Source organism: Oncorhynchus mykiss, chromosome 13 (assembly GCF_057628025.1).
Source record: "Oncorhynchus mykiss isolate SJ-2025 chromosome 13, ASM5762802v1, whole genome shotgun sequence".
NCBI lineage: Eukaryota > Metazoa > Chordata > Actinopteri > Salmoniformes > Salmonidae > Oncorhynchus > Oncorhynchus mykiss.
The window spans coordinates 78143871-78156370 of NC_143034.1; the positions used below are offsets into that span (position 1 = coordinate 78143871).

Here is a 12500-nt window from a genome sequence, read left to right on the forward strand (position 1 = left end):
ACAGCTAGCTGAACCGAAGCATCCTGACAGCTAGCCGAACCGAAGCATCCTGACAGCTAGCTGAACCGAAGCAGCCTGACAGCTAGCTGAACCGAAGCATCCTGACAGCTAGCCGAACCGAAGCATCCTGACAGCTAGCTGAACCGAAGCATCCTGACAGCTAGCTGAACCGAAGCATCCTGACAGCTAGCCGAACCGAAGCATCCTGACAGCTAGCTGAACCGAAGCATCCTGACAGCTAGCTGAACCGAAGCATCCTGACAGCTAGCCGAACCGAAGCATCCTGACAGCTAGCTGAACCGAAGCATCCTGACAGCTAGCTGAACCGAAGCATCCTGACAGCTAGCCGAACCGAAGCATCCTGACAGCTAGCCGAACCGAAGCATCCTGACAGCTAGCCGAACCGAAGCATCCTCATCCTGACAGCTAGCTGAACCGAAACATGCTGACAGCTAGCCGAACCGAAACATGCTGACGGCTAGCTGAACCAAAGCATACTGACAGCTAGCCGAACCGAAACATGCTGACGGCTAGCTGAACCAAAGCATACTGACAGCTAGCCGAACTGAAGCATCCTCATCCAGACAGCTAGCTGAACCGAACCGCATCCTGACAGCTAGCTGAACTGAAGCATCCTGACAGCTAGCCGAACCGAAACATGCTGACAGCTAACCGAACCAAAGCATACTGACAGCTAGCCGAACCGAAGCATCCTCATCCTAACAGCTAGCTGAACCGAAGCATGCTGACAGCTAGCCGAACCGAAACATGCTGACGGCTAGCTGAACCAAAGCATACTGACAGCTAGCCGAACCGAAACATGCTGACGGCTAGCTGAACCAAAGCATACTGACAGCTAGCCGAACTGAAGCATCCTCATCCTGACAGCTAGCTGAACTGAAGCATCCTGACAGCTAGCTGAACCGAAGCATCCTGAAGGCCAGCCGAACCGAAGCATGCAGACGGCTAGCTGAACTGAAGCATCCTGACAGCTAGCCGAACCGAAGCATGCTGACAGCTAGCTGAACTGAAGCATCCTGACAGCTAGCTGAACCGAAGCATCCTGAAGGCCAGCCGAACCGAAGCATGCAGACAGCTAGTGAACCGAAGCATGCAGACGGCTAGCTGAACCGAAGCATCCTCATCCTGACAGCTAGCTGAACCGAAGCATGCAGACGGCTAGCTGAACCGAAGCATGCAGATGGCTCGTGAACCGAAGCATGCAGACGGCTAGTGAACCGAAGCATGCAGACGGCTAGCTGAACCGAAGCATACAGATGGCTAGTGAACCGAAGCATACAGACGGCTAGCTGAACCGAAGCATACAGACGGTTAGCTGAACCGAAGCATACAGACGGCTAGCTGAACCGAAGCATACAGATGGCTAGTGAACCGAAGCATACAGACGGCTAGCTGAACCGAAGCATACAGACGGTTAGCTGAACCGAAGCATACAGACGGCTAGCTGAACCGAAGCATACAGACGGCTAGCTGAACCGAAGCATACAGACGGCTAGCTGAACCGAAGCATGCAGACGGCTAGCTGAACCGAAGCATGCAGACGGCTAGCTGAACCGAAGCATGCAGACGGCTAGCTGAACCGAAGCATGCAGACGGCTAGCTGAACCGAAGCATACAGACGGCTAGCTGAACCGAAGCATGCAGACGGCTAGCTGAACCGAAGCATACAGACGGCAAGCTGAACCGAAGCATGCAGACGGCTAGCTGAACCGAAGCATCCTGAAGGCTAGCTGAACCGAAGCAAACATTTATGATATATACCCATTGAATAAAATAACTTATGAATGGCTCACCCTATCAGAACCCAATATATAAGCTTGTTTTACTCCAATGTTTGTATATATATAAAAAAAATGTAGACATTAGCCTAAAAACAAATGTTTTAACTATCATTTTGATATCACGGATGGTCAGTCCTTGCATCCATTGCTCTGTCTATGAATTTGAGTGGTTGCATTTCTCCAGCCCCATCCCTCAGATTTTTACTGAAACTTGTTTCTACTGCTGATTGTAGCTTTAATCTGGCACTAAACACCAGTTGATGTTGTTTCTACTGCTGATTGTAGCTTTAATCTGGCACTAAACACCAGTTGATCTTGTTTCTACTGCTGATTGTAGCTTTAATCTGGCACTAAACACCAGTTGATGTTGTTTCTACTGCTGATTGTAGCTTTAATCTGGCACTAAACACCAGTTGGTGTTGTTTATACTGCTGATTGTAGCTTTAATCTGGCACCAAACACCAGTTGATCTTGTTTCTACTGCTGAGTGTAGCTTTAATCTGGCACTAAACACCAGTTGGTGTTGTTTCTACTGCTGATTGTAGCTTTAATCTGGCACTAAACACCAGTTGGTGTTGTTTATACTGCTGATTGTAGCTTTAATCTGGCACTAAACACCAGTTGGTGTTGTTTCTACTGCTGATTGTAGCTTTAATCTGGCACTAAACACCAGTTGATCTTGTTTCTACTGCTGATTGTAGCTTTAATCTGGCACTAAACACCAGTTGATCTTGTTTCTACTGCTGATTGTATCTTTAATCTGGCACTAAACACCAGTTGGTGTTGTTTCTACTGCTGATTGTAGCTTTAATCTGGCACTAAACACCAGTTGATCTTGTTTCTACTGCTGATTGTAGCTTTAATCTGGCACTAAACACCAGTTGATCTTGTTTCTACTGCTGATTGTAGCTTTAATCTGGCACTAAACACCAGTTGGTGGTGTTTCTACTGCTGATTGTAGCTTTAATCTGGCACTAAACACCAGTTGGTGTTGTTTCTACTGCTGATTGTAGCTTTAATCTGACACTAAACACCAGTTGGTGTTGTTTCTACTGCTGAGTGTAGCTTTAATCTGGCACTAAACACCAGTTGGTGTTGTTTCTACTGCTGATTGTAGCTTTAATCTGGCACTAAACACCAGTTGGTGTTGTTTCTACTGCTGATTGTAGCTTTAATCTGACACTAAACACCAGTTGGTGTTGTTTCTACTGCTGACTGTAGCTTTAATCTGACACTAAACACCAGTTGGTGTTGTTTCTACTGCTGATTGTAGCTTTAATCTGGCACTAAACACCAGTTGGTGTTGTTTCTACTGCTGATTGTAGCTTTAATCTGGCACTAAACACCAGTTGGTGTTGTTTCTACTGCTGATTGTAGCTTTAATCTGGCACTAAACACCAGTTGGTGGTGTTTCTACTGCTGATTGTAGCTTTAATCTGGCACTAAACACCAATTCCTCTAACAGCTAGTGTTTACAAATACAATATTCTGTTCACAGCTCAGCCTGGTCACTAGAACTACCATTTGATTTGGGATGGTTGTAAAGGTCCTGAGGACGTCGACACATGTCTTCCTCACCGTTCACTGGGCGTGAACTCATGATGCTCGGAGATGAAGCATCCTCAGACCACACAGACCAAGTACTCAGACCACACAGACCAAGTACTCAGACCACACAGACCAAGTACTCAGACCACTGTGCCACGGTAGTTCACAATACTCTAGCAAGCCAGGGAGAGAACTGGAAGATACTTCATAAAAACAATGCATAGTTTTTCATTATTTTATTTTAAGCCTTCCCCAAACCATCACCCTAACCTTAACCACTAGGAATGAATACCTAAACTAAACCACTCTGAATGAATACCTAAACTGAACCACTAGGAATGAATACCTAAACTGAACCACTAGGAATGAATACCTAAACTACACCACTAGGAATTAATACCTAAACTACACCACTAGGAATTAATACCTAAACTGAACCACTAGGAATGAATATCTAAACTGAACCACTAGGAATGAATACCTAAACTGAACCACTAGGAATGAATACCTAAACTGAACCACTAGGAATGAATACCTAAACTACACCACTAGGAGTGAATACCTAAAATAAACCACTAGGAATGAATACCTAAACTACACCACTAGGAATGAATACCTAAACTACACCACTAGGAATGAATATCTAAACTACACCACTAGGAATGAATACCTAAACTAAACCACTCTGAATGAATACCTAAACTGAACCACTAGGAATGAATACCTAAACTGAACCACTAGGAATGAATACCTAAACTACACCACTAGGAGTGAATACCTAAAATAAACCACTAGGAATGAATACCTAAACTACACCACTAGGAATGAATACCTAACTACACCACTAGGAATGAATACCTAAACTACACCACTAGGAATGAATACCTAAACTACACCACTAGGAATTAATACCTAAACTAAACCACTCTGAATGAATACCTAAACTGAACCACTAGGAATGAATACCTAAACTGAACCACTAGGAATGAATACCTAAACTACACCACTAGGAATTAATACCTAAACTACACCACTAGGAATTAATACCTAAACTGAACCACTAGGAATGAATACCTAAACTGAACCACTAGGAATGAATACCTAAACTGAACCACTAGGAATGAATACCTAAACTACACCACTAGGAGTGAATACCTAAAATAAACCACTAGGAATGAATACCTAAACTACACCACTAGGAATGAATACCTAAACTACACCACTAGGAATGAATACCTAAACTACACCATTAGGAAGGAATACCTAAACTACACCACTAGGAATTAATACCTAAACTACACCACTAGGAATGAATACCTAAACTACACCACTAGGAATGAATACCTAAACTACACCACTAGGAATGAATACCTAAACTACACCACTAGGAATGAATACCTAAACTACACCACTAGGAGTGAATACCTAAACTACACCACTAGGAATGAATACCTAAAATAAACCACTAGGAATGAATACCTAAACTACACCACTAGGAATGAATACCTAAACTACACCACTAGGAGTGAATACCTAAACTACACCACTCTGAATGAATACCTAAACTAAACCACTCTGAATGAATACCTAAACTGAACCACTAGGAATTAATACCTAAACTGAACCACTAGGAATTAATACCTAAACTGAACCACTAGGAATGAATACCTAAACTGAACCACTAGGAATGAATACCTAAACTACACCACTAATAGTGAATACCTAAAATAAACCACTAGGAATGAATACCTAAACTACACCACTAGGAATGAATACCTAAACTACACCAGTAGGAAGGAATACCTAAACTACACCACTAGGAATTAATACCTAAACTACACCACTAGGAATTAATACCTAAACTGAACCACTAGGAATGAATACCTAAACTGAACCACTAGGAATGAATACCTAAACTACACCACTAATAGTGAATACCTAAAATAAACCACTAGGAATGAATACCTAAACTACACCACTAGGAATGAATACCTAAACTACACCACTAGGAATGAATACCTAAACTACACCACTAGGAGTGAATACCTAAACTACACCACTAGGAATGAATACCTAAACTACACCACTCTGAATGAATACCTAAACTGAACCACTAGGAATGAATACCTAAACTACACCACTAGGAATGAATATCTAAACTACACCACTAGGAATGAATACCTAAACTAAACCACTCTGAATGAATACCTAAACTGAACCACTAGGAATGAATACCTAAACTGAACCACTAGGAATGAATACCTAAACTACACCACTAGGAATTAATACCTAAACTACACCACTAGGAATTAATACCTAAACTGAACCACTAGGAATGAATACCTAAACTGAACCACTAGGAATGAATACCTAAACTGAACCACTAGGAATGAATACCTAAACTACACCACTAGGAGTGAATACCTAAAATAAACCACTAGGAATGAATACCTAAAATAAACCACTAGGAATGAATACCTAAACTACATCACTAGGAATGAATACCTAAACTACACCACTAGGAATGAATACCTAAACTACACCACTAGGAAGGAATACCTAAACTACACCACTAGGAATTAATAACTAAACTACACCACTAGGAATTAATACCTAAACTGAACCACTAGGAATGAATACCTAAACTGAACCACTAGGAATGAATACCTAAACTGAACCACTAGGAATGAATACCTAAACTACACCACTAATAGTGAATACCTAAAATAAACCACTAGGAATGAATACCTAAACTACACCACTAGGAATGAATACCTAAACTACACCACTAGGAATGAATACCTAAACTACACCACTAGGAGTGAATACCTAAACTACACCACTAGGAATGAATACCTAAACTAAACCACTCTGAATGAATACCTAAACTGAACCACTAGGAATTAATACCTAAACTGAACCACTAGGAATGAATACCTAAACTGAACCACTAGGAATGAATACCTAAACTGAACCACTAGGAATGAATACCTAAACTACACCACTAATAGTGAATACCTAAAATAAACCACTAGGAATGAATACCTAAACTACACCACTAGGAATGAATACCTAAACTACACCACTAGGAATGAATACCTAAACTACACCACTAGGAAGGAATACCTAAACTACACCACTAGGAATTAATACCTAAACTACACCACTAGGAATTAATACCTAAACTACACCACTAGGAATGAATACCTAAACTACACCACTAGGAATGAATACCTAAACTACACCACTAGGAGTGAATACCTAAACTACACCACTAGGAATGAATACCTAAACTACACCACTAGGAATTAATACCTAAACTAAACCACTCTGAATGAATACCCAAACTGAACCACTAGGAATGAATACCTAAACTGAACCACTAGGAATGAATACCTAAACTACACCACTAGGAATTAATACCTAAACTACACCACTAGGAATTAATACCTAAACTGAACCACTAGGAATGAATACCTAAACTGAACCACTAGGAATGAATACCTAAACTGAACCACTAGGAATGAATACCTAAACTACACCACTAGGAGTGAATACCTAAAATAAACCACTAGGAATGAATACCTAAACTACACCACTAGGAATGAATACCTAAACTACACCACTAGGAATGAATACCTAAACTACACCATTAGGAAGGAATACCTAAACTACACCACTAGGAATTAATACCTAAACTACACCACTAGGAATGAATACCTAAACTACACCACTAGGAATGAATACCTAAACTACACCACTAGGAATGAATACCTAAACTACACCACTAGGAATGAATACCTAAACTACACCACTAGGAGTGAATACCTAAACTACACCACTAGGAATGAATACCTAAAATAAACCACTAGGAATGAATACCTAAACTACACCACTAGGAATGAATACCTAAACTACACCACTAGGAATGAATACCTAAACTGAACCACTAGGAATGAATACCTAAACTACACCACTAATAGTGAATACCTAAAATAAACCACTAGGAATGAATACCTAAACTACACCACTAGGAATGAATACCTAAACTACACCACTAGAAATGAATACCTAAACTACACCACTAGGAAGGAATACCTAAACTACACCACTAGGAATTAATACCTAAACTACACCACTAGGAATTAATACCTAAACTGAACCACTAGGAATGAATACCTAAACTGAACCACTAGGAATGAATACCTAAACTACACCACTAATAGTGAATACCTAAAATAAACCACTAGGAATGAATACCTAAACTACACCACTAGGAATGAATACCTAAACTACACCACTAGGAATGAATACCTAAACTACACCACTAGGAGTGAATACCTAAACTACACCACTAGGAATGAATACCTAAACTACACCACTCTGAATGAATACCTAAACTGAACCACTAGGAATGAATACCTAAACTACACCACTAGGAATGAATATCTAAACTACACCACTAGGAATGAATACCTAAACTAAACCACTCTGAATGAATACCTAAACTGAACCACTAGGAATGAATACCTAAACTGAACCACTAGGAATGAATACCTAAACTATACCACTAGGAGTGAATACCTAAAATAAACCACTAGGAATGAATACCTAAACTACACCACTAGGAATGAATACCTAACTACACCACTAGGAATGAATACCTAAACTACACCACTAGGAATGAATACCTAAACTACACCAATAGGAATTAATACCTAAACTAAACCACTCTGAATGAATACCTGAACTGAACCACTAGGAATGAATACCTAAACTGAACCACTAGGAATGAATACCTAAACTACACCACTAGGAATGAATACCTAAACTACACCACTAGGAAGGAATACCTAAACTACACCACTAGGAATTAATACCTAAACTACACCACTAGGAATTAATACCTAAACTACACCACTAGGAATGAATACCTAAACTACACCACTAGGAATGAATACCTAAACTACACCACTAGGAGTGAATACCTAAACTACACCACTAGGAATGAATACCTAAACTACACCACTAGGAATTAATACCTAAACTAAACCACTCTGAATGAATACCCAAACTGAACCACTAGGAATGAATACCTAAACTGAACCACTAGGAATGAATACCTAAACTACACCACTAGGAATTAATACCTAAACTACACCACTAGGAATTAATACCTAAACTGAACCACTAGGAATGAATACCTAAACTGAACCACTAGGAATGAATACCTAAACTGAACCACTAGGAATGAATACCTAAACTACACCACTAGGAGTGAATACCTAAAATAAACCACTAGGAATGAATACCTAAACTACACCACTAGGAATGAATACCTAAACTACACCACTAGGAATGAATACCTAAACTACACCATTAGGAAGGAATACCTAAACTACACCACTAGGAATTAATACCTAAACTACACCACTAGGAATGAATACCTAAACTACACCACTAGGAATGAATACCTAAACTACACCACTAGGAATGAATACCTAAACTACACCACTAGGAATGAATACCTAAACTACACCACTAGGAGTGAATACCTAAACTACACCACTAGGAATGAATACCTAAAATAAACCACTAGGAATGAATACCTAAACTACACCACTAGGAATGAATACCTAAACTACACCACTAGGAGTGAATACCTAAACTACACCACTCTGAATGAATACCTAAACTAAACCACTCTGAATGAATACCTAAACTGAACCACTAGGAATTAATACCTAAACTGAACCACTAGGAATGAATACCTAAACTGAACCACTAGGAATGAATACCTAAACTGAACCACTAGGAATGAATACCTAAACTACACCACTAATAGTGAATACCTAAAATAAACCACTAGGAATGAATACCTAAACTACACCACTAGGAATGAATACCTAAACTACACCACTAGAAATGAATACCTAAACTACACCACTAGGAAGGAATACCTAAACTACACCACTAGGAATTAATACCTAAACTACACCACTAGGAATTAATACCTAAACTGAACCACTAGGAATGAATACCTAAACTGAACCACTAGGAATGAATACCTAAACTACACCACTAATAGTGAATACCTAAAATAAACCACTAGGAATGAATACCTAAACTACACCACTAGGAATGAATACCTAAACTACACCACTAGGAATGAATACCTAAACTACACCACTAGGAGTGAATACCTAAACTACACCACTAGGAATGAATACCTAAACTACACCACTCTGAATGAATACCTAAACTGAACCACTAGGAATGAATACCTAAACTACACCACTAGGAATGAATATCTAAACTACACCACTAGGAATGAATACCTAAACTAAACCACTCTGAATGAATACCTAAACTGAACCACTAGGAATGAATACCTAAACTGAACCACTAGGAATGAATACCTAAACTATACCACTAGGAGTGAATACCTAAAATAAACCACTAGGAATGAATACCTAAACTACACCACTAGGAATGAATACCTAACTACACCACTAGGAATGAATACCTAAACTACACCACTAGGAATGAATACCTAAACTACACCAATAGGAATTAATACCTAAACTAAACCACTCTGAATGAATACCTAAACTGAACCACTAGGAATGAATACCTAAACTGAACCACTAGGAATGAATACCTAAACTACACCACTAGGAATTAATACCTAAACTACACCACTAGGAATTAATACCTAAACTGAACCACTAGGAATGAATACCTAAACTGAACCACTAGGAATGAATACCTAAACTGAACCACTAGGAATGAATACCTAAACTACACCACTAGGAGTGAATACCTAAAATAAACCACTAGGAATGAATACTTAAACTACACCACTAGGAATTAATACCTAAACTACACCACTAGGAATGAATACCTAAACTACACCATTAGGAAGGAATACCTTAACTACACCACTAGGAATTAATACCTAAACTACACCACTAGGAATGAATACCTAAACTACACCACTAGGAATGAATACCTAAACTACACCACTAGGAATGAAAACCTAAACTACACCACTAGGAATGAATACCTAAACTACACCACTAGGAGTGAATACCTAAACTACACCACTAGGAATGAATACCTAAAATAAACCACTAGGAATGAATACCTAAACTACACCACTAGGAATGAATACCTAAACTACACCACTAGGAATGAATACCTAAACTACACCACTAGGAATGAATACCTAAACTAAACCACTCTGAATGAATACCTAAACTGAACCACTAGGAATTAATACCTAAACTGAACCACTAGGAATGAATACCTAAACTGAACCACTAGGAATGAATACCTAAACTGAACCACTAGGAATGAATACCTAAACTACACCACTAATAGTGAATACCTAAAATAATCCACTAGGAATGAATACCTAAACTACACCACTAGGAATGAATACCTAAACTACACCACTAGGAATTAATACCTAAACTGAACCACTAGGAATGAATACCTAAACTGAACCACTAGGAATGAATACCTAAACTGAACCACTAGGAATGAATACCTAAACTACACCACTAATAGTGAATACCTAAAATAAACCACTAGGAATGAATACCTAAACTACACCACTAGGAATGAATACCTAAACTACACCACTAGGAATGAATACCTAAACTACACCACTAGGAGTGAATACCTAAACTACACCACTAGGAATGAATACCCAAACTAAATCACTCTGAATGAATACCTAAACTGAACCACTAGGAATGAATACCTAAACTGAACCACTAGGAATGAATACCTAAACTGAACCACTAGGAATGAATACCTAAACTGAACCACTAGGAATGAATACCTAAACTACACCACTAACAGTGAATACCTAAAATAAACCACTAGGAATGAATACCTAAACTACACCACTAGGAATGAATACCTAAACTACACCACTAGGAATGAATACCTAAACTACACCACTAGGAAGGAATACCTAAACTACACCACTAGGAATTAATACCTAAACTACACCACTAGGAATTAATACCTAAACTACACCACTAGGAATGAATACCTAAACTACACCACTAGGAATGAATACCTAAACTACACCACTAGGAGTGAATACCTAAACTACACCACTAGGAATGAATACCTAAAATAAACCACTAGGAATGAATACCTAAACTACACCACTCTGAATGAATACCTAAACTGAACCACTAGGAATGAATACCTAAACTGAACCACTAGGAATGAATACCTAAACTATACCACTAGGAGTGAATACCTAAAATAAACCACTAGGAATGAATACCTAAACTACACCACTAGGAATGAATACCTAACTACACCACTAGGAATGAATACCTAAACTACACCACTAGGAATGAATACCTAAACTACACCACTAGGAATTAATACCTAAACTAAACCACTCTGAATGAATACCTAAACTGAACCACTAGGAATGAATACCTAAACTGAACCACTAGGAATGAATACCTAAACTACACCACTAGGAATTAATACCTAAACTACACCACTAGGAATTAATACCTAAACTGAACCACTAGGAATGAATACCTAAACTGAACCACTAGGAATGAATACCTAAACTGAACCACTAGGAATGAATACCTAAACTACACCACTAGGAGTGAATACCTAAAATAAACCACTAGGAATGAATACTTAAACTACACCACTAGGAATGAATACCTAAACTACACCACTAGGAATGAATACCTAAACTACACCATTAGGAAGGAATACCTTAACTACACCACTAGGAATTAATACCTAAACTACACCACTAGGAATGAATACCTAAACTACACCACTAGGAATGAATACCTAAACTACACCACTAGGAATGAAAACCTAAACTACACCACTAGGAATGAATACCTAAACTACACCACTAGGAGTGAATACCTAAACTACACCACTAGGAATGAATACCTAAACTACACCACTAGGAATGAATACCTAAACTACACCACTAGGAATGAATACCTAAACTAAACCACTCTGAATGAATACCTAAACTGAACCACTAGGAATTAATACCTAAACTGAACCACTAGGAATGAATACCTAAACTGAACCACTAGGAATGAATACCTAAACTGAACCACTAGGAATGAATACCTAAAC

General features: G+C 39.0%; 1 protein-coding gene across 3 annotated transcripts in view; it reads right to left on the bottom strand.

The window, feature by feature from the left end:
- Positions 1-12500, bottom strand: part of septin12 (septin 12) — a 183324-nt gene that overhangs the window by 41961 nt on the left and 128863 nt on the right. The window lies entirely within an intron of this gene.